The sequence below is a fragment of the Ostrea edulis genome, chromosome 6, assembly GCF_947568905.1.
Source record: "Ostrea edulis chromosome 6, xbOstEdul1.1, whole genome shotgun sequence".
Taxonomy (NCBI): domain Eukaryota; kingdom Metazoa; phylum Mollusca; class Bivalvia; order Ostreida; family Ostreidae; genus Ostrea; species Ostrea edulis.
This window is the reverse complement of record NC_079169.1, coordinates 47,783,698-47,807,916: the sequence shown is the minus strand read 5'-3', so window position 1 is coordinate 47,807,916 and position 24,219 is coordinate 47,783,698. Positions and strand designations below refer to the sequence as shown.

At 33.9% G+C, this 24,219-nt stretch overlaps 1 protein-coding gene across 1 annotated transcript in view; it reads left to right on the top strand.

Moving 5' to 3' along the window:
* Positions 1–1,077: 1,077 nt before the first annotated feature.
* Positions 1,078–24,219, top strand: part of LOC125646691 (solute carrier organic anion transporter family member 5A1-like) — a 55,919-nt gene continuing 32,777 nt past the window's right edge. Inside the window, exon 1 of the mRNA XM_048873193.2 lies at positions 1,078–1,189. The gene's annotated coding sequence lies outside the window, so the exon portion shown is untranslated. The remainder of the gene's footprint in view (positions 1,190–24,219) is intronic.

Genomic DNA, 24,219 nt, shown 5'->3' with positions numbered 1-24,219 from the left:
TTTACAATGTAACATTGAATTCGACTCCAAAGTATTTAAAATCGGTCCGAGAATGCCGCCTCCAGCTGGAGGCGGCGAATTTCCAGTTTACGTAATGGCGCCGGTTCTGACGTTTTCCTGGCACGGTAAATATCAAAATCATAAAAAACCCAGAAAAATGTCAGATATTTCGGACTATATAGATATGTACAGTACTTGGCCATAAGTAAGTTCCCCCCCCCCCCAAAAAAAATTCCACTAGATATATTTCATACAAAACCATATCTTTTCAACAACAAAAATTCTGAACGCATTTCTTGATCAATTTTGATGAAATAAAAAGCACTGATCTGATCAGAAGTATTCACAATATCATCAAATAATTTCAGAATAATTATATAATAATCTATTGTAAAGATATGACAATTTTAACACGAAGTTTAATTTGAGAGTACTTACTCTTTATAAAAGTTTGACATTTAGTTTGTGCAATTTTGGAATTTAATAAAATTAACATTATGAATAAAATGTTATCTCTCTGCAATATTTCATCGTAACATTTTTAAAAATACAACAGATACTTTTGATATTTCTAAACAAAATAGTTTTTATTTCATCCACATAGAGGGAAAATTAGGCTCCAAGAGAAGATTTTGAAAAATAATAATTTACATGAAATATAGAGAAAAATTTCTTTGGGAACTTACTGATGGCCAAGTACTGTAGTTGATAGCTGTTTGTATGTTTGAGAGAGACCATTCCAAATTCTTGTCACTGCAGCCACTAGGTCATCCCACGGTTTTTGATATCATCAATCTCACAGGACAGGTGTAAAATGACGAAAAGCAACGGGACAGATTTTGGGGCCATGGGGCCACCCTCTCCCTGTTGATGTTTAATGTACAGAAGATCCAGTTTCAAAAATCACTTATTTACTGATGATAATTTAGCAGAGGTACATGTTACTGTGTTGGTCCCCTCACAATGGGATGAAATTTATACAAACGACAGAACATGCTATCTCACGTTATACGTAGTTTTCAAAATTCCCGCTAAACATTTCGAGCATCAATTTTCAGCCAATGAATATCTTTTTCAGTAGTCATCCCGTGCATTCTCATCAGAATGACTTCCGCTGATACTATCTTGAATGTGAGATGTCAAACATTGATATAGGTGCTTGAGTAGTGAAGTTTTCAGCTTCAGAAAGGTATGTTTTATAATATTTACTTAATGCTTTAAACTAACTAGTTGTTCGAACCTGTGGCACGCGGTGTAAAAAGAAAAGGTAAACATATTCTCTTCCTTTCTCAGTTCTGTTTACGAAAATTAATCGTGTCGGGATTGTGTAATGTAATCCATTGTTTTTGTATTTAACAGATAAAAATTATGGTGCTAGATATCGTTGCACATGTGCTCATTTCATTTTTATAATTTTATGTGCTTTTATTATTGTTATCGATCTACAGGTATATAATATATAACTAGCTCAAATGAATGACACCTGTTGGTTTACAATATTGTTAGGTCGGCTATCTATCATTCCGTGTCAAATGGGATCACTAGTCAGTTTCTGTACTTCATTAGTCCTCATTCATATATGTCAATTAACCTTAGTTTTCATGATTTGAAGAGTTTGCAAAATTTGATTCAGACACTCATGACTGTTTTGTTTGACAAATTTTAATATGATTACGGTGTGACCGTTGGGGCGAGCGCTGCATACCTGAATACATTTTCAAAAAATTTATATTGAAAACAAGGAAAACTGATCTGGTTCACTGTCAATACGTAGGATTACTGTCTTGCTCTTCTCGCCAATGTAGGAACCAGTTTAGCGGGAAATGCAACGAGCGTGTTGTGACGTAGCCTGGTAGTTGTGACGTGACTGTTTACATTTCTTTAGACAATATTTTAAAAAGAAAAAAAAAGGGGGGAAGAATATGATTTTCATCCTTTCCTTTCAAATAAGAAAGGTTTGTAATACTTCAAAGAGTTTTTTTTTTATTATTATTTTACGAATCGAACCATCCGCCATTTTGTACGAGGGACTTCTGGGATTGGCGTCAAAAAAAAAATCTTGTTAGAGGTTGAGATTTAGCTCGGATTATTTCCCGCGCTCTAGTCATTAGAGCTCGCAGTACGAGCCAGCGCGGAGCGCTGGCTCGCTGCACTTGCTATTAAAATATTAAACGGATTAGAGACATGTTCTTTCAACTTACTTACCACAAAAGCAAAGAGGACTATATTGATAATGTTACGCTTGTGTAAATCATTGTTGAATAAACAGTTATATCTTAGTTTGTGCAATTTTGTTAGTTTATACTGTGGAATCATTAGAATTCGTGGTGGCTCAATTTTCGTGGAATTCGTGGGTACCCCTCACCCATGAATTTACATCCTCAACGAATAAAGACAAAAGCAAACATTCCAGAGTTATCTTTCATACAAATATATAAATCCATGAAATTACGTCCCCATGAACCCGTAAAAATTCAGCAATCCACTGAATGACCCCCACGAATTTAAATGATTCTACAGTACTGTATTACTTTTTATCTTTTTGGATAAATTGCCCTCTACATCGAGAAGGTCATGAACCCCTAAGACACTGGGTATAGTGCACAAATATGTCCATGACGTTCATTCATTCAGAATTATCAGGATATGTCATATGATTACTGTGTCGCAGAGAATTAGGGAGAAAATTTTGCTAGTGAAACAAACTTAGCAAAGGACCAATGTCTTTACAATGCAAATGTAAAATCTGGAATGAGGTCTGGACTTTCTAATTGAGAGGGATTGTTCTGAATCCGATGACAGCTAGCTAGGTGCATTAGGCATTCCTCGATTTGATGGAAACCATGCTTATTTCTTGTGTACAGATAGTGTAGTTTCTTGGTATATAGCAATTAACACCTATAGGCAGACCCTGGTCAGTGCAGGTAAATAACATCTGTTTGAATTAGGCCCCACCTAATTTTTCAGTAACCCTATGATCATGACATGGGCCTTTAACAATAGATTTGTTTGCTCATTATTACAAATGGTACATAGTAAATCAAATGTAAAATGGTTACAACTTATCACAGGCAGTTGTCTTCATGATCAAGGTACATTTTAGAATTACTAGTGACACATCTATTCATTATAAACAAACTTCAAGAAACAAAAGGAATACTAGGTACTCCATATGTGAAAATAGAATCATTAATTATAGAAGTTCTCACTATATATATTGACAGAAATAAAATTTCAGAGCATTTGTGTGAACATTCTCTGCTCTAGCTCCTTCAGTTATGGGCACTTAATTAAGATACAATTTTAAAGGACTTGAAATATTTGAATCAAACAAAGCTAGAAATCTACTACATGATGTTACATGCAAAGTGCATGTTGAGATAAATTTTCAAAAATGTATGAGTGGGAATTTATGAAACTAACAAAATAAGAGAGTATTTGATTAGTGATTATCACAAGAAAATACTTTCATATATATAGTCATACTAGATTTTATAGTTTATTTGAAACAATTAATATTGACCATGTAGTGATTTGTAGGGGAAGATGATGAAAAATCATGAAATATTTTATTTATTTATTTATAATAAAACAACCAGTATTGCCTTTATGATATCCTTTGGAATATTGCTTGTGTTTACAGTTTTATACACATGTACCTGTTTACTTCTGGCACTTATTACTCTCAGCAATGCATTTTACAAACACAACTAGAATTCAACATTGCCAAATTTCAACAGACAAATGATCGCAGTATTGAATGAAGGTCATCAATGTCTGCTACCGAACATGGGAATTTTAAGCACGCATAATGAACTCTTGACAGATGCTAGCTTGTGGATATATATACATGTATATATGTATGAGTTATTTGCAACCCTTTTTACAAATGACAAAATCAAAGTGTGTGATTATGTATCATGTATTTATTTTGTTTTACATGTATATCTGTACATGTACTGTCGTGACCAACATGCTTGGATTCACCATGGTAGACCATAAGACCAACAGGTGTTTTCTGAATTTGTGGTGGACAGTATAGATCGGATGATGAACATGACCCTTTCTAAACTAATGGCTGGTAGTTACACAGACATAATTTGCAGAAAATTATACAGAACATGGCCCCCAGGGCTTTGGCAAGGCTACAAGATGGGTTTTTCATATCCCCCTGGGGGTCTTGGCAGGGCCACAAGATAGTATATAGGAAATTTTCAAATCTCAATAACTACTACTACTATATTGGTCAAAACCATGCAAGCATGCTCATGTAGTATAGATTCACCTTGACCAACCTGGGATCGGGGCGGGGCCAAAATACATAATTAGGGTGACATAGGAATCTATATGGGAAAATTCTTTAAAAATCCAGAACCACAAAGGTACAACGTGTTAAATGCAGAGTCTTTGTGTGTAGCTGTAGTGTAGGTTAAATGTTGTTTTGTGTGGCCAGGGTAGGGCCATAATTGGGTTTTACTATTTTACATGGGAAAATGCAGGTGTTCTTTTAGCTGCAGAGATGGACAGACAGAATCTCTTAATGATGGAAGGATGGAATGTCGTGGACAAAAAGGTGCAACACTTAAATATGTCCCAGCCACTTCATGGTGTGGCATAAGAATAGATATACATGTACATGATACATTAGAAGTATTGCTGCAGTCTTCGACGTTAACCGGTGGCCCGAGGCCAGTAAAATCGGGATCGGGCTTCTAGAAATATTTAACCCAGGAGTCCGACAGGCCTGTAAATGTTTTATTGTATGTTTTGTATGCAAGGTGAAGATAACGAACAGTGATCAATCTCATAACTCCTACAAGCAATACAAAATAGATAGTTGGGCAAACACGGACCCCTGGACACACCAGAGGTGGGATCAGGTGCCTAGGAGGAGTAAGCATCCCCCTATATATTACAAATAAAGCGTGAGATTGACTCTGGCTTTGTCAGAACGTGAAATTTCTCATCGAAAAACGATCAACCATGCTGCTTTTTCTGAAGTATTATAGGGAGGCAAGGGCACTGGAAGTTAATGTAAATATATAGTATGTGCACGTATAAAAAATACATGCACATACAATATATTTACATTAACTTCCAGTGTCTGTGTAGGGAGGGTGCTCGTCCGTGAAATTCCAGACCTCACAAGCGTATTTCGTAATCACAACCATCAGATCCAAATAAATAAAAAAAACGTCATACAAGGAGAAAAGAGAACGAAAATTCATGCCCCATTGGACCGAGGGTGGGCCTTTACTAAGATTTAATTCTGGAGAAAACAAAATGTGGTGTTTACAAAACAAAGTAGAACATGAGCTGCTGATGTATCTTTGAGATTAATATGTTGAAAAATAAAATAAGATAATCCTTTTAATGTCAGTTGTTCTCTAACTATGATATTCTTGATATGTATTTTCCTACATTAGAACATACGTGTATCTTTAGTGTAGAATCAGCATGCAACACCTTGCAAATGACAAGTGGTCAAATTAGAAAAAAACATTTTTTACCATTAAAATATTGTTCGGGCTTGCAAAATTATTATACTGGAAGGCCCGAAGGGCCTGTGCTTCACAAAGTTTTTCGTGAAGACTGATTGCTGCTGAACCTTTATCTGGCAGGAGTAATTTTTATTATATCTCTTTATATTAATGATCTTAATACAGATCAAGTACAAGTTTCATGTCGATTGACCTATTTTTATGAAAATTGTTGCCCTTACACTTTGAAAATTAAAAATCATTTATAGTTTTCTGGACTTTATTTGGCTGTGTTTGTAGATGATGAGCTGATTTTTAGTATGTCTCTATATATTGATGACTTTAGTTTGCAATATAGATCAGATTCCAGTTTCATGTCGATTTACCTACATTTACAAAATTAATTGCCATTGGACTTTGAAAATTATTCAGCTAAATTCCAGACTTTCTATTAAATTTGCTCTTGTTAAGATAGTGAGATAAACAACAGTATACATGTTACTGTGATGTACCAGGGATAGACATTAACTTTTTATCTCACTTACCCTTTGGGAAAGTAAACTCAAACTTTCACTTGTCCAAACTGGGTTTTCACTTGCGTCAGGCAATCAGACATTTTTAAAACCGTTAATGTTGATCCCTGTGTACCTTTATCATAGTTAATTGTGCAAGGGGCAATAATCTCAGTAATGCTTGAAGTGTAAATTTTACAGATTGTAAATTTTACAGATAAAAGTATAAATTTTACAGATTAATTAAAGTGTAAATTCTACAAATGATGGTGTCAATTTTATAGATTAAAGTGTAAAATATACAGATATAAGTGTTAAATTTACAAATTAATGTGTAAATTTTACAGATTAAAGTATAAAAATTACAGATTAAAGTGTAAATTTTATAGATTAAAGTGTTGAAAATAAAAAAAAAAGTGTCAAATCTATTTGGCACTAGTATGCTTCGATCTGTAAAATTATTTTGTGTGTTGATATAGCTGTGTTTGGTATGTTTGGAATTTTGATTTAAAATTTTGAGAAGGCCAAGTAAGAATGATAGAAAACCCCTGACAATTATGCACAGAAAGAAGTGTGCTGTAAATTAAAGGGTTTTATAAAGGGTAGATCAGTAGTTCTTTGGCATATCCCAATTGCTTTCCTTAGAGAGCTACGTCAGTTCTGCAGGTACTCAGCTCAGTAAGCAATGCGTCTCATGGACCTCTCATCTGTATACAAATGTATATATATTCAATGAGGTCTACAAAGAGGAAAAATCTCTGTATTGATGAATTATGATGTCATGTCATGGTATTGAAATTGCTTAATATGCATATATGGTGTAGTAAAAGTCATAATATGATATTAAGCTCACTGTAGGGCCCACATTTTGTACAGTGATAGCTATAGTTATAGATAAAGTACCAGCGTAACCTATATATAATTATAATATTTTTGGTAAAGATGAAGAAAAGTATAGAGAAACCAATATACATATGTAATGTGTTTTCATCAGTGATAAGCAAGTGAAATTAGCATGTATAAGCTCCCCATACAGAACATGACGGGTCTGTATTCTGTATGGTTACCTTATTTTCATGAACTGATTTAAAGCTACCTAATCAATGACGTATCAATTTCATACTTATTGTTTCTCGTTCTTGCTGCATAAATTAGAGCGTTCACCCCGCATGCGGAAGGCGGGGGTTTGAATCCTGGTCTTGACAGACTTACGTCGTGAAAACAGGTAGTGACAGTTCCATCGTCAAATGCTTGGCATCAGGAGTGAATGTCATGGGTTCTCGGAGATGACCTTAAAAATGGATGTCCCATGTCACAGTAGGTGTGGCACGCTAAAGAATCCTCACTGTTCATAATGGCTATAAGCGCCGAGCAAAGGCCTAAATTTGAAACCCTTCACCGGTCTTGGTGACGTCTCCATATTAGTGAAAAATTCTCAAGAGGGACGTTAAACAATATACAATCATAACCATCTTCTCTTTTGTTTTCATGGACATCAAATAAAAACTTGTATTGAAATTTTCATTCCTGTTGGGTACCAAATAGTTAAAGAATCAAATTAATGAGACCAATTATTCTCCTTAATGTACGTAAGTTCTTCATGCTGACTAATGGACTATATATTTATTTACATCATTATTGTTTTTTCTTTTGAATAAATCACATTTCCAATTATGGGATTGTTCCTGTTTCTTATGATTAGGTAATTATCAATCCAAATTTTATTGGTAACCCTTCCATGTCCCTACTGACCAATCAGTTTTAAAAATAATTCACAGTTGTTGAGATTTGGCACTTCCTTATCAAGCTGCCAGTCCCACATGTGTTTCACCTTGCTCTTGTTTATCCAGTAGTAAATACAGATCCCTTAGGTTTTAGTTTGCAGAGTTTTATCTTGCTCTATTTTTACCCCTTTTCTCTCAGAATCTATTCAAATTCTGTGTGTATACATACCAATGCTTTCTTTTACTGGACACCACGTATATGTTGGGAACCTTTTCTTTAGTACAGGGCTTGAAGCTAGCTTTTTGTGTCACCTGTCCAGCCGGACTGATGGGGTATAATTTCAACCAGTTCACAGAAAAATTTACCAGTCCAACAGAGTGTTCCAGAAATAATTAAACATATTTCGTTAATGTTATTAAAATGAAATTTTTGATTTATATTTACAAATCAGATTCCTCTGATATCTAAATATCGAAGCATGCCAAATGTGTGTATAAAATTTCATAAGTATAATTCCCAAAATGATTCTTTAGAAAATTAACCAGTACCATCGGACTAACTAAAACAAATGTCAGTCAGTCCGCCAGACTTTTAACCAGTCACAGACTGATGGGCATATGTTAATTTCGAGCCCTGGAGTACCAAGAGATTTGGTGCCAAGCGAAGCAAGTGATCTAATCATCAAATCAAGTGGCAAGAGAAAAGTTTAACAGCATACTTAATACAAATTGTTTCACACATTAGAAAGGAAAACTCTCTGTGGTCTCTGTTTAACTTATTATAACCCTTCCATATTTTTTTATCCTTTAATCAAGATCATCAGCATTTATCTTGATTGGTGTCATTTTGTATTGGCTGGGCCCTCAAGGGGAGTTTACCTGTATTCAACAGCCATGTGAGGGTGCACAGTGAGTTGTTTTCAAGTAGTATTAGGTTTTTTGTACACATTCAATATATCTTCATCCATGTTTCAAGAGTGTCTTAATTTTCAAATGGATTTAAGTTGAGAACTTACTCAAACTATTCTTTTGGATGGGCATGATAGAAAATGCTTCCATACGTTTCCTAAATATCATTTCTGAAAAATGATCTTGACAGACTATTTGGGTGACCAACAAAAACGGATCAGATATGCTGATAGAGAGATACAAAACTGTCCCTTTTTAGCTCTTCTGAGCCAAAGGCTCAAAGAGCTAATGCTATGGCCATTTGTGCGGTGTGCGTAAACTTTTTAGAAAAAGGGCTATAACTCAAGAACCCCTTGGCCAATTTTTTTCAAATTTGTTACAGGGTATCATTGGCCCAAGGGCTTTCATACATACTAAATAGAGGGATGTGACTCTTTAACAAGGGGAGATAATCAGGAAAATACAAACAAAAGTAGTGGTTGCTAAAAAAATCTTCTTCTCAAGAACCACAGGGCAGATTATCACCAAACTTACACATAAGGATGAGGATATGTTGTAGATTAAAAATTGTTCAAGGCATTACCCTGGGGCAAAGGGTGTGGTCTCAAGGTCACTTCAAAGTTGACCTAAATTTAAAATTTTTTTAAATTCCTTAAATCTTAGATATTTTAGTCATTATAAGGACTAGGATCATCAAATTTTGATGCATCTTAGGACCTTGTGTCAAGTTGTCTCAAAAGTAGGTCACGGTGACCTACTTTTTGAATTTTGCAGGTATTTATTTTAAAATTAATTTTGATGCATATCTTGGACACTTTGAAGCCTATGATCATCAAAACTTGTCAGTTGGTGGATCATGGGACCTTGAAATGCGTCAACTGAAAAATAGGTCACCGTGACCTACTTTCTGAATTTTATGGCTTATCATTTATAGATATATTTTAAGTTGTTATTTCAAATACCGAGAGGTTTAGAATCATCAAATCTTGTAAGTTGATGCATCTTGAGGCCTTGAAACATATTTATAAAAAAGTAGGTCACAGTGACCTACTTTTTGAATTGTGCAGATATTCAAATTTCACATTTTCAATTTTAGATGCATATTTTGGGCACTGTAAAACCTAGGATCATCAAACTTTGTCAGTTGATGCGTCTTCAGTCTTCGGTTTGTGTCGACCAAAAAGTAGGTCACCGCGACCTACTTTTGGTATTTGACAGCTAAATTACTATATTTCAGACACTATTTGACCTACAATCATCAAACTTTGTCAGTTGATGCATCTTGAGTCTTCGGAGTGTATCGACCAAAAAGTAGGTCACTGTGACCTACTTTTGGCATTTGACAGTTATATTTATATATTTCAGTCACTAATTGACCTACAATCATCAAACTTTGACAGTTGATGCATCTTGAGTCAATGGAGTGTGTCGACCAAAAAGTAGGTCACCTTGACCTACTTTTGGAATTTGACGGCTATATTTATATATTTCAAATACTATTTGACCTACAGTCATCAAACTTTGTCAGTTGATGGGTCTTGCATGTTCGAAGGGTTTCGACCAAAAAGTAGGTCAACTTGACCTACTTTTTGAATTGGACACCTATATTTATATATTTCAGATACTATTTGACCTACAGTCATCAAACTTTGTCAGTTGATGCGTCTTGCACGTTCAAAGGGTGTTGACCAAAAAGTAGGTTACCTTGACCTACTTTTGGAATTGGACGGCTATATTTATATAATTCAGATACTATTTGACCTACAGTCATCAAACTTTGTCAGTTGTTGGGTCTTGCATGTTTGAAGGGTGTTGACGAAAAAGTAGGTCACCTTGACCTACTTTTGGAATTTGACGGCTATATTTATATATTTCAGATACTATTTGACCTACAGTCATCAAACTTTGTCAGTTGATGGGTCTTGCATGTTCGGAGTTCGCTGACCAAAAAGTAGGTCACCATGACATACGATTGGAATTTGACAGCTATATTTCAATATTCAGATACTAATTGACTTAAAATCATCAAACTTTGTCAGTTGATATTTCTTGGGTTCTCAAAATGTGTAAACCAAAAAGTAGGTCACATTGACCTACTCTTTTGAATTCTTAGGATTTAACTAAAGATTTCGAATACTAAGAGGCTAAGAATAGAAATGGTGGGGTTGTACAATTTATCAGAAGAGCGATTCTAGGCCCTTGGGCCTCTTGTTTAAATTTGTTTCTGAATCAAATGAGAGATTGTTGGATGTGTTGCTTTGTGACGGAATCCCAAATGCAAGATGGTGAGTATACACATCTAATACCATTTTCACCAGAGAGGGAGAGAGAGTAATACATAAATCTTAAATATATTTATATTGCTCTAGCTATCAGCATGTCTGATCTCTGGTTTCTGTTGGTCGCCCAAGCCACCCAAATTTTTGAGTTTTTGTTTTAATATTCAATGTTCCATACCATTCTGGTAATGGAAACACCATATTCAGAAAGCGTGACGCCCTTCCTTGATTGGTACCAATCATTGATAATTATTGGTTTAATAATGATAAATGCAATGGCACCTTTACTTGACTGTGAAGCTTGGACTTGGAGTGTACCAAGTGATTTAATTGGTACATGCACACAAAAACTTTTGTTTGAGGTGTGAAACATGTACTAAGCTGCAATGTTTATCTTAATTCTGAGTGTGTCTGTATAGGGAAAGGAGGAGACTCGATGTTTTTTATATGGGCCATCAAAAAGTATTAGTATTTGTGATTAAATAAGAATTTTCAATTTTAGAAATGTATTATTTTTGTAAAATTTACACATCCAACAATGCAATAAAATCTGAAAAAGTTGTGGTAAAATTTTTGCACAATATGAGCTGTATAGTGTCTCTTTAAAATATTCCCTGCTGATACATACATGTATATGGTTGGGGGAAAATGGAGAAATTTATATATAATTGTAGCATTTACATGTTAAAACATGTATGCATATTGTTTATACTATCTGAAATGAATATCACCTGTACTGACAATATAAATGAGTGTATATTTTTTATTGCTTTCATTGTATAAGCAGCATATGTTGTTGATTGTGAGAAACAGGCTACTGAACACTATAGGAACAAACACTGCATAATGGTACTACAGGGTATCATACATTTACAATGTGAATGCATAGTCCAGCATTGAATGACTGCACATGTTATGTGTGAATTTATATGAAATATTTAAATAAGGAATTCAATTTAACCATCTATAGTTTGTCGAGTATGTGAGGTGATTAACTACAATGGAAATCATGATAATTTAACCGTCTATAGTTTGTCGAGTGTGTGAGGTGATTAACTACAATGGAAATCATGATAATTTCATAAATTATCATATTTTCCGTTGTTGTTGACCTCACATACCCAACAAACTTAAGACAGTGATTTCTTAAACATCAAAATTATACTGCCAGAAATTGAAGTACACATTAAGCATTCAAAGTTAATTTCCACTTAAAAGTCCCCACCTACTGACCTGAAAATTCACTTTGCATAAAATGAGAATGTAAGTTGTAGGAAAAGCTTCAAATTGTCATCACAGAGAAAACAGTTGGAAATGCAAATATTTAGGCGCAATATCGCATGTATCAAAATACTTGATATATGATTAAAAGTAGAGTCGCAAAGGTTTTGGGAAAACGGTTTGAAAAATAAATGATTAAGAATATATAATTCTATACTCCTTGAATAATTAAAATTTCATAAATACGTGTAATTCAGATATACTGCAGGTGACTCTCGATTGATAGCTCAAACTTTGGATCTCTGAAAATGACATCATGGTCACGATTTTTTCTCTGTTTAGCTCAGCAAATTTAATTTACTCTTGATCTCTTGAATATTTGATCACTCAAAGTTCTCGATCTCTCGAAGTAAACTTGGGTCCTGTAAAACATATTTTTTCACTCGAGAAATTCTCGAAGTGTCGATAGCGTACATGTACACTTTCCTCAAGCATATAATTATTTTCACTTGGACCTAGGCCTTACCTGGATAACGGTGATTGTCTGGGGGCTAGCTCTGCCGTGTTCATTATACTTTACACATCGCCATGTTTCCTTGTGGGGTAATAGGTTAATTGTTTAATTGGTTGATTTTGTTAAATAATTTGACTATAGCCAAATATATGACTTGTATGGACTTGACATTACAGAGACAGTAATTTTGAGAGTATATATATTTCAGAGACATATTGCAAGGAAACATCTTTTTTTTTTAGAATGTTAGATTTGCTTTGCGTAAAGTGACTGAAAATTGTGCTAGCTGTGTAGTTCCCTAGTGACTGCGAAACTTCCTTCATAGGTATGAGAAATATTTTTGTAAATGTCAATGTACCATAACAAAAGAAGAAATACATGCATAAACTTTTTAAAGAATCTTTTAATCAGCGATATGCTAGGTAAAGGTCCAAGTTGAAAGCAAGTCAATTACCTAAAAATATGAAGAACAATGTGTCAAAAGAATGCCAGGATGTAAATTGTCAATATGCACTTTGGTTGCTGTAAAATGTGAACCACAAGAGTTGCATGAACCTAAATCTAATTAAAATCAGACTTCTTAGATCCGTGCCACACATAAACTCTTTGGATCTAAGAAGTCTGATATTAATTAGATTGGGTTGGACCTTTAATTTCCCGATTTGACTAAACCTTCGATCTCTCAATCACTCAAAGTTTTATCAAGGTCCCTTCAATATTTGAGAAAGTTACAGGTTATTCAGAACTTAGATAGCCTGTTTTGAGGAAATATATTAAATAAACAACATGATTTGTCCTTAAGGTATTTGTAAATAACTTGTAGATGTGCAAAGTGCAAGGATTTTGATTCTTAACAATTTTTAATTTTGTAATATCTACCAATGTACCTCCTGTCACATTTTTTGCTAAGACCTTTTATTCATACGATGCAAAGAAAGTAAGTCACGGCCTGATGATGGCTGCATAATACTTCTACAAATTATGGCTTAAGAAAATTTACACCCTTTACATGTATAATAGCATTTTCACAAGTGTATTATATGTACCATTTGTGGTACTCTAAAGTTACATCTTGACATAATAGTTTTAATCATCTATTTGGCTTATTCAAGTGGTTCAAAAAGCAAAATTCAAATGTTAGTTTGTTCTTGTTTTTGGACTTGCACTTTTATATATAGGTAAATTGAATGTAAGGCTATATGCAAGAGACTAAATGTACCTGTATGTCAACTCTAATTTTCTAAAATGATCATAGTAAGCATATCAGATTTTCTGTTTTCTGGAATAACATAGCTTTACAAGTCTTGCTCATTGCCTACGTATATTAACTCTATGCTTGGTGTCGACAAAAGGTTGGCAAAGGCATAATCTACATTAATCATGAACTTAACAAGCTAGCAGATGAAAGATTTCCTCTTTGTCTAAATTGTTCATGATAAATGAATTCCTAGAACTCATCTTTGAAGAATGAAAACTTAATTTTGCAAAATGGATAGGGGGCAGCTTGTATCTACCCTCCAGTACAGCACTTAATTTAAAGGAACATATGTGTATATAGGTTCATTGTTTGGCAAGAAGTCATCTATCGTGTTGCATCTCCTCATCTGGCTTTGTGAAAGATTAATTAATCTATTAGTATAGTGCATGATTGAATATAGATTTCCTTCAGGCTTTCATGTACCTCCTTCAATGTCTATTGCTTCACTGTGTACTTAGTCCCTAATCATGTCAATTTATGTACAATAAGAATTAATAAGGGTAAGGTAGTGTTCTTAAAAATTCATACTGCTAATTATAATGTTAACTGTAATATAGACTTGCAGTCAGAGAATGATAGATTGATTTTATTTTGTTTTAACATTCGATCCTCTTGAGAATGGAGACGTTGAAGGGCTGCAAAATTTAGGCCTATGATGCTTGGCGCTTATAGCCTTTGAGCAGGGAGGGATCTTTATCATGCCACACCTGCTGTGACACGAGGTATCGGATTTTGCAGTCTCATCCAAAGGACTGCCCCATTTAGTCATCTCTTATGACAAGTAAGAGGTACTGAGGACCTTAGTCCTAACCCGGATCCCCATGGGAAGAGTCTGACAGAAAACTATTCATTTCATTGAATAGATTTGATTTTAGGTGTGTTTCCATTTAGTTGTTGTGAGAAAGCATGTGCAATATGAGTCCTCAGGGTACACTTCTGCTTATGCTTTCAATCAATAATTTGATGTAATGATGATGATGACTTATTAAGCATCAACACTCTTTAGAAACTTCAGTATAAAAGAAGTTGACAAAAGGGATTGACTTGCACATTGCGAAATTACAAGGAGTCTATAGAAATCAAGGTAGGTTACTGGAAAAGATTTTTTTTTACGCTTATTGTAAAAGATACCTATTTATTTAGAAAAAATCAACATTTTGGGATAATTGGAAATTTTTCAATGTTGAATTCTTCCATGAATAAGAATTTCTATACCATCATGTTGTATACTATTGATTTTTTGAACTATGATATAGTTTTTTTCCCCAACCTTTTCTCATAATACTTTGAATTTATGTGACATGAAATGTACGATGTACATGTATGTCATGAAATCAACATTATACAGGGTTTTTTAAAATTCTGTAATTATATGTTTCAAAAACTCAAAATGATCCTGTTACTTTCTAAATATTCTCATGAAGATGATTATTGATGCAACAGTTGGTTGTGTGTTTAGATTATATTCATTACAAAATTCATTTTAAAAATTCAAAAAAGATTTAATCATTGGGAAATTTTGACTCTGGGGAATTTTTGACAATTTTTAGGGGAAACTGCTAAAATTCAGTTGTAATTTATTACATTTGTATATATGAAAAACATTGGATATAGTAATTTAAGTTTTAATTCCTGTTGAAAGATTTGTAGTTCCAATACCATTGTTATCGCAATTCACCTTTGAATTAGAACGCTTTACCCGATATAGTATTGCGTTGTGTGACGACACAATTGAATGAGACGATTGAACAATTTGAATGACATGTTTGATGTAATACAACAAGAGTTTTCATTAGCCGTTTACAGCCCGCCCACTTTCTCGAGCGAAATCAGGTGGACGGACTAGAAAATTATTAGCTGGAAAACTGTAGCTCTCTGAAAAAATATTATGACGGAACAGAGAGCTACAGATCCACCTCTTATAAAAATCTTCGATTTACGGTTCACAAAAAGCTGCACACAGTTGAGGCCTGATATTGGTGTATTCTTGTGTTGCTGTCTCATAAATTCAATATTAAAAAAATCTTAACATATTTTCCTACTATACTTGTGTCCAAACATACCTTCAAATATTCATTAAATCCACACACGACCCGAAAACCCACAGCTTCAAATGATTTCGTTTGTTGACGTAGCCATGTTAGGTAACCGGTCAATTCGAACTCTGTTGCTAATGGTATCTATTCATAAAATTGGTTGTAAGTTATGTATTCGCTTTCATTTATTATCAACACGAATAATTAAAACATATAGTTTTTGTTAAGGTAAAATAAACTCTTGATTAACGAAAATGCTACATAAGCCCTTTAGATGGAGACCGGCCGGCGCGGCCATCCGCCCAGACTAATGAAAGCCGCATTGCTGTGAGTTTAGCTATTTGAATAATTATCATTTAATGGAACTGGGATGATATATTATTTAAAATATTTGTGGGGTATTAGTACACATCTAGACGCTTTTGTGCCAGTTTGGAAATGAACCGGGATTCGAATACACGTATCAACACTTCATGAAAGTTACGTCCCTTGTCCGCCATCTCCCGGATAAAAATCGAATTTCCCTACGTTGGCCTTTGTAATTTTCCTATCTGTAACTTTGACATCTGTTATTTTTCCATCAATTGCAGTTAACTACAATATGCCCCAGATTGGGGCAACCCATTAACTTGTATGAAAACTTGGTTACTGGCTAAAATTCAAAGTAATAACATCTTACATTTGGTAAGGTAAAGAATGAAAACTTGGTTTTTCACCGATTGACCTTTGGCTGACCCCGCAAAGGGACGTAACTCGCGGCGAAGTGTTGATACGTGTATTGACTGGCTACCTAACATGGTTACATCAACGAAATCAAAAGCTATGAGTTTTTGGGTCATATGGTTCTTTAATAAATATTTGAACAATGAAGGTATGTTTTGACCCAAGTATAGTAGGAAAATATGTTCGGAATTTTTTAATATTAAATTTATGAGACAACAACACAAGAGTACATCTGTCATAACTTTTTCTCTTTCTTCCTTTGAAGTTTGTTTCCATCTGGCCGTCATGTTTTCAAATGCTGACTACTCCCGTATAAGGGAATTTGGGCGGACTTATACATATGGACCAATGAGAGTTTCTGTTACATTTCGCAATTGTATTACAGATTCAGTTGTGTCGTCACACAACGCAATACTATATCGGCCAAAGCGTTCTAATTCAAAGGTGAATTGCGATAAAAGCACCGCCATATGGTGGCACCCAGTACATTGTATAGTAATCGCTCTGTCTGTCTGTCATCACTTTCTATGGCACACAATATATAAGTTTCCTACTTAGAAAGATTTTCATAAATGTTATGCCTAATACTTGGATTAGCAGAGAAAGGCCCCCTTTTGATTTTCTTATTTATCAGCTTTGTCATTACAGATCGAGTGATGAGAGTTTTAATTTTTTAATACTAATAGGATCATTAATGCTCTTTTTATGGCACACAGTAACTTATTTGAGAAGATCTTCATAGGAAACGGATGGACAGAAATCTGAAAATCAAATGGGGCCTTCCTCTGCTAATCCAAGTATTAGGCATAACATTTATGAAAAATTCTATAAACTCAGCTATTCATCTCCTTCCCATGCATATATCACTTGAGGACTTCTGGATGCAAATGAGATCTTTGAAAGACATGGAGACTGAAAAGTTTAAGACTGTGCAAACTTGCCATTGCATGATTAGTAATTCTTGGTAGCAATGCATGCTGACAATGAGAGGATGTTCTCAATATTAAGAAAAATTAAAACAAGACTAGGTCAGACCTCTCGAAAGACGCGATCAGCAAATTATAGATGATATGAAACAAAATTAAACATGCAGTTGTACATGCACATCTAGCCAACAGAAATGGTTTTGTCGGAGGTATATATAATTAGAAAGCTATAGGAAATACGATGATCAATATCAGTTAAACACTTAATAGTGTAAATTTTGTTTAAATATAACGAATGTCATGCATTTTAATGTCTTATTTGTAAATTTGATTGTACACTATGTATAAAAAATGTCATAGAGATGGTTTTATAATGTAGATCAAACTTTCTCATAGACAATAGGTATTATTATATGATTGAATAATTCCTAGCTCTCTAATTGACTGAGATCCAACAATGTAGAAATCATACTACGTTATGTTTACTTGCACGTGACCTTCCAGGTGAACATAAGGAATTATTTTTTCCACATAGGACCAAAAATAGGTCGGGAACTTCCAATTTGACACGATCGATTGTACTTATTTTTGCCGTCCAATGAAATTCCATGTTTCTCACTGGGTTCGGTTAAGATTAAAGCAAAGAACAATCTTGAAGGTTTTTTTTAATCATTTAATCATATAATAAAACAATTATTGCTGTTTTTGAGGTCAATACGATGATTTAGCCACCTTCGAAGTACAATATTCTGGCTCGGTGAATATTGTACTCCTCGGGTGTCTAAATCATCGTATTGACCTCAAAAACAGCAATAATTGTATATTATTGCATGCAGACAAACTGAATAATGTGCGTTAATTATGAAAATTTCTCTGCTTATATGGATGTAAAAAAAAACCCACAACAACTTACGTTTAAGAAATTGACAGTGACTATACTGTAATATCCATCTCTTAGTACCACGTCTACTGAGGGCATTCCCGGTAAAATTTGAACATATTAACCAATACAAGTTCAATATAGTGAAATAAAGTCCAAGATGTGATTTTCCGATCTGGAATAATGTGTGCCAAATTTATGCATATTATTTTACTTCCAGTTAATTAGCATGGGAATTACAGCTGGGAGGCCCAATTTTGATTAATGACTTTGGCACCCCATCAAACTTAAGACGTTTAACAGCTAATAAGGTATAAATGACTGTTAATTCCCTCACCAAGCACCCGGCATTAGAAGTGAAAGTCATATGGGTCTTTCGGACATGACTTTCAAAATGGAGGTTCCATACGTGTCATGGTAGATCTTGGCATGATAAAGAACCCTCACTCTCTCAACATATTTCACTGCTGTATGGTCAAGTCTCTTTAATAGTTTGAGTGCAAAATTTTTTGAATGGAACATGAAACAGCAATACAAACTAACAAATAAGATTCTCCTGTTATTATAACATTATTGGTTGTGGAAAACATGTGGTCAATTAGGTAGAAAATCAGAATTACATGAAGAATCGGTTGTTCGGTAGAAATTTGGTAGAAATTTGCGGTAGTGTGGAGTCTGTCCAGAACAGCAGAAACTAATTAGGACAGGACTGGAGGGTGATTCTGACAATAAAGAACAGAAATGACATTCTGATTTTGAAAACTGTAAAAGAACTAGCATGATATATGAATAAAACTTTTGAATAATATTTAATTGAAGTTGAACTTTTAACTGATTTACAAGCCTTATCTGACAATTATTTCATGTCTCTTTTTGTCACTTCAATGTCCAGGAAAGTTTGAAAATGTACAGGACAGATTGTAATCTCAATTTTTGACTGAGTTTTGGAAACTTAAATTTGCTCCATGCTTAACTGTTGAACATACGGTAAGCAGTCACAGCTGCTTTCTTCCATGTAACTGCAGCAGTTTTTGCTATCATATGAGAATGGTACCCTTATCCATATAGATATAGGAATAATAGTTTGAAAATAGAACAAACTGGGAATATTTTCTAATCAATGATAATTTGCATTTATTTTAAAATTAACCATGAATAAGCCATATACTGTAAAGAACAAACAAATAGACTAGGATCACAGATAGAAAGTGTATGCCATTTTATTGACCTCAACTCTCTACTTACACAAACTGAATCAAGTTTATTGCTGGGCATTTTTTTGGTCTCAAAATTGAGAAAAATTTATAGTATTTTGCATTGGGAATGATACTGATTATTGATGAAAATGTGGAATTGCGAATGGTCTAAGCTAAGCATTGTCATACCATTGTTAAATTAATTGTTTAGTGTGGCATTTTGAGCTGTCATTGTGAATTATTGTGAAATGAACCACAAAATATTTTTGTTTTCAATGGCAAAATCATGTTCAAATGCAAATTTTTAAAAATTTTCTTGAAGTTGTACTTAGTCTATTCTTTTTACAAAAAAATGCTCATATAACATGCGTGTATACTAAGATGCAAGCAGTAATTAGTAAATACCTTAATTGCCAGTCAAAATTTGAATGAAATTCATAGGTTGGTTATTATACCCCCCGCAACAAGTTGTGGGGGGGGGTATACTGGAATCGGTCCGTCCGTCTGTCTGTCTGTCCGTCTGTCTGTAGACGCAATGGTTTCCGGGCTCTAAAGCATTATCCTTTCCACCTACCGTCACCATATCATATATGTGGACTTCCCATGGGATGAAGATGTTCCCTATTGATTTTGGGGTCAAAGGTCAAGTGCACTGGACATCGAAGTAGCAATATGGTTTCTGGGCTCTAAAGCGTTATCCTTTCCACCTACAGTCACCATATCATACATATGGACTACCCATGGGATGAAGATGTTCCCTATCGATTTTGGGGTCAAAAGGTCAAAGGTCACTCACACCGGACATCGAAGTAGCAATATGGTTTCCATTTAAATTCTTTAACGGCTTTTTTCATCGCATGGAGATGCTGTGTTCCTAGATACCTTTTGGATCATAATACTGATTCAGAAGTTTATTCTGAAGTTTGCGAAAATAAGAAGTTTATACCTATAATTACCAACACCCTTTTGGAGATTGGGGTAAACGGGGGGTATTCTTAGTGAGCATTGCTCACAGTACTTCTTGTTTTATGGCTACTTATCAATGTAAGAGTTGTCTCTCTTCTCAGAGGGTCAACATATTTGAATGAAATTCCTCCTGTCTTGAGGTACAAGAATCGTATCTAGACTAATTGTCCTGTGTTGTATGCCATTTCAACGCAGACTAACAGATATAAAATGCAGGAATATTGTTTGTAAAAAATTATATTTATTTTAGATTAAAATTTTTAGGACCTAATGATATACACTAAAGACACTCCTTGTGTATGAACATTCCTGTTCATAGCTAGCTACTGTAGGTACTGATGATGAGTGTCATATCATATTAATTTGTGCGAAGGTTATGTGTTTTGCATAAACATTATGCAATAAAATATGAATGAATCTTTTCGGCTGAGGAAGCTACAGCCGGTGCATTTCTGAATGCTTAAGACACATCTAACTAAATATAACACCACGGAGATGTAAAGAAACTTGTCTGTAGAGAGGGGTGTACTACACTGACCCTCAGCACCAACACAAAGTGTGCAAAGTTGCTCATAGAAACCTTGGGATTAGGTGCAGCCAATAAGTGATTGAAGATCAATACACAAATAATCTAAATTGGACCACCTGCTGTAATGAGGTCCAATACTGCTGACTTTGCTGTCAGAATGTAATTGGTCGAACTTTTTCTTGTGGAATGTGTTCAATACCCCATTACCAATTAATGGCTATAGATTTAGTTGCAAAGCCCCTTTCTATTTACTGAGATCACATGTACATGTATATAAGCAACAGGTTGTGTTGTGATAAGGAACTTGCAGGGTCTATTTTATCATAGAGAGCTTCCCTAAAACTGCATGATAATGGGTAAGTGAATATAATTGTATTGATTCTGATCATGTATATATATATATAATTACTAGTGTTGCATTGAAGAAAGAAGACATTTATAAATGGTTTAAAAACCATTAAACCATTTAATTTAAATACCCCATTAAATGGTTTTCTAATTCTTGGTATGAAATTATTTTTCTAGTTTTTGAATTCTGAAGAGGGTAACATATCGGGATTCTGTTTGTTTAGTTTTTGGTTTACCACCAGACAGTTGACCTTTCGACCTATTTGTAATCTTTACCCATTTGTTTTCATCCATCATGCTTTGTTTTTCCATGCTGCTTTGTCACTAATGCTGCCAACAAACTTTTCAGAAAATGATGAACATAGATACTAAATTTATGTTTATTTAAGTAAAATGAATAAATGGAATTTAATTTTTGACACTCATTTCTCAATTATGTGATCCAAAATACAGTGGGGAAATTTTGTTTAGATATATTTAGCGATCAAGTGGCAATATATCACAAATTGTGAAGATCGTAGAAAATAATACAAATTTCTAATATTTTAGGAATTCAATAGTCTTACTAATTACAATCAGAATAAGCCAAAAAATGTATATCGACGCATGCATCAAATTTTTTGTTTATAGCAATTGTCCTTATAGCGCAGTAAAGGTAATTTTGTTCAAATTTTTTGAAGGAATTGGATTATGTCCAAATAACTCATGCAAGTCTTTTTCTGTTAAGAATGACAATTTTATGCATTTATCTGCATTTCTTTCCAAATTTGAAACGATTATAATTAATCTTCAAATTATGTCCCTTGAATTTTTGCTTCCTGGACAAAAAATTAATCTGCTATACAAGTTGGCTCCTTATAGCGTAACTTTTGACAAACTTGCAGTCATTTCAAAGTTGAAAATTATCATTCATATATCTTTTTAAATCATATTAGAAAGGAAAAGATGAGAATTTTTTTTTCACCAAAATGAGCTTTAATTACCATCTCTTTAAGCTTGTGAACTTTTGTAAGTTCAGCCTCTCTAATTAATGTAGTATGTTTTTAAACTTGTGGATTTTGTATGTTCCTCTCTAATTAATGTAGAATATGTTCTTAAACTTGTGAACTTTTGTAAGTTCCTCTCTAATTAATATATAACGTAGGTTGTGAACTTTTGTAAACTAGTTCCTCTCTAATTAATGTAGGTTGTGAACTTTTGTAAGCTAGTTCTTTTCTAATTAATGTAGGCTGTGAACTTTTGCAATTTCCTCTCTAATTAATGTAGGTTGTGAACTTTGTAAATCCCTTTCTAATTAATGTAGGTTGTGAACTTATGTAAGTTCCTCTCCAATTAATGTAGGTTGTGAACTTTTTATAAGTTCCTCTCTAATTAATGTAGGTTGTGAACTTTTTATAAGTTCCTCTCTAATTAATGTAGGTTGTGAACTTTTTATAAGTTCCTCTCTAATTAATGTAGGTTGTGAACTTTGTAAATCCCTCTCTAATTAATGTAGGTTGTGAACTTATGTAAGTTCCTCTCTAATTAATGTAGGTTGTGAACTTTTTATAAGTTCCTCTCTAATTAATGTAGGTTGTGAACTTTTTATAAGTTCCTCTCTAATTAATGTAGGTTGTGAACTTTTTATAAGTTCCTCTCTAATTAATGTAGGTTGTGAACTTTTTATAAGTTCCTCTCTAATTAATGTAGTATGTTCTTTTACAAAAACTTTTGAACTTTTGTAAGTTAATTCCTGTCTAATTAATGTAGTACGTTCTTAATGAAAGAAAAACATTCACATAAATCAGAATTTTAACTTAATTTTAGCAGAATTGAGAGTATTGCATCACTTTTGATGCTACATGTATATACATCAAATATCTGCAAATATCAGAGCTAAATTACATTGTATGTGAAACAATATTAGACACAGTATTAAAAGAGATTTAGTCTTCTTTCAAAACTTTTCAGTTAAAGGCTGTTTCCATTATTATGTAGTCCTTTAATTGGTACATTGCATATCTGTAGAATCTGAGCTTGGGCAACACAGATAGAAAAGCTTTTGTCGCTGCAGCAACTGTGTTATGCATGTATGGTTCAGAACACTCTCATGGCCAACAATTGCAGTCTGAAAATTAAAGTTAAAAAGTTATTGTTTCTCTTTATTAAAGTAACTTTCTCATTTTTTAATTATTCCCGGGAGGAGATGATGCTCAGAGCACCATTCTAGAATTTCAACCAATGATTATATTTATGGCCATTTCTCCATTACTTGTTGTCTGCATGTGTTCTAACTTTCTTTTTTGTCTGAATCAACAACTCTCCCACATTAACTCTCCTGAGCCAAATTAAGACTTAGATGATCAAGCTCTTCTGATTGAAATTTGTTTGGCATCTGTTGTCGTTGTTAACTTTTCACATTTTTGTGCAGCGCTTCTTCTCCAGAACCACTGGGCCAATTTCAATCAAACTTAATTGGTGCATGTACACTGTGAAATCATCCTTGGGTGAAGGGGATTTAAGTTTGTTTATTATTAAGGGTCTTGCCTCATTTAAGGTAGGTCATTACACCAAAAGTTTTTGTAATGGCTCATTTAAAACGCCTTGTGAAGTATGATTTCACCATCAAAAGAATGATACAAGCTCTCAATTATTTTATATGAATTTTTTGTCATTTTTACCAATGAGAATGATAGAAAAGATGTTTTGTTACATATAAGAGATTCTAGAGTCCAAATT